Consider the following 925-nt stretch of genomic DNA (forward strand, 5'->3'; position numbering starts at 1 on the left):
GGCTTGCCTGGTCAAGGCACATATGGTAGTTGATGCTTCCAGCTCCTCCCCACGTCTCTCTCTCTGTCTCTCCTCTCTCTCTCTCTCTCCCTCTGTCTCTCCCTCTCCTCTCTAAAATGAATAAATAAAAAATTAAGAAAATTTAAAAAAATGAATGGTAAAATCGAAAAAAAAAAAAGCAGTGGTACATATATACAATGGAATACTATGGGGCCATGAAAAAGAAGGAAATATTACCTTTTGCAACAACATGAATGGACCTGGAAACTATTATGTTAAATGAAATAAGCCAGGCAGAGAAAGAAAAATATCATATGACCTCACTCATTTGAGAAATCCAAGAAACAATGTGAACTGAGAAATGGAATTAAACCTGAAGGGAAGGGGATAGGGAGCTGTTGTGAGTAGGGAAAGGAAGATGTTGAGGGGAATATGGGGGAGGGGGGATGCATTCGGGGAGAATCTATGTAAACACAATAAATAAATTAAAAAAAGAATATGATATAAAAGTAAGAGGAATGCAGTGAAAACAAAATATAATATATATTATATAGGCCCTGGCCGGTTGGCTCAGTGGTAGAGCGTCGGCCTGATGTGCAGAAGTCCCGGGTTCGATTCCCAGCCAGGGCACACAGGAGAGGCGCCCATCTGCTTCTCCACCCCTCCCCCTCTCCTTCCTCTCTGTCTCTCTCTTCGCCTCCAGCAGCGAGGCTTCATTGGAGCAAGGATGGCCCGGGTGCTGGGGATGGCTCCTTGGCCTCTGCCCCAGGCGCTAGAGTGGCTCTGGTCACAGCAGAGCGATGCCCCGGAGGGGCAGAGCATCGCCCCCTAGTGGACGTGCCGGGTGGATCCTGGTCGGGTGCATGCGGGAGTCTGTCTGTCTCTCCCCGTTTCCAGCTTCAGGAAAAAATATATATATATATAT

The 925-nt window shown here is 46.5% G+C and overlaps 1 non-coding gene across 1 annotated transcript; it reads left to right on the plus strand.

Annotated features, from left to right (window-relative positions):
- The first annotated feature begins 554 nt into the window (after positions 1 to 554).
- On the plus strand, positions 555 to 630 carry TRNAI-GAU (transfer RNA isoleucine (anticodon GAU)). The gene has a single exon. It is a non-coding gene; the product is annotated as a tRNA-Ile (tRNA).
- Positions 631 to 925: the final 295 nt, after the last annotated feature.

The sequence above is a fragment of the Saccopteryx bilineata genome, chromosome 4 (genome assembly GCF_036850765.1).
Source record: "Saccopteryx bilineata isolate mSacBil1 chromosome 4, mSacBil1_pri_phased_curated, whole genome shotgun sequence".
In the NCBI taxonomy this organism is placed as follows: domain Eukaryota; kingdom Metazoa; phylum Chordata; class Mammalia; order Chiroptera; family Emballonuridae; genus Saccopteryx; species Saccopteryx bilineata.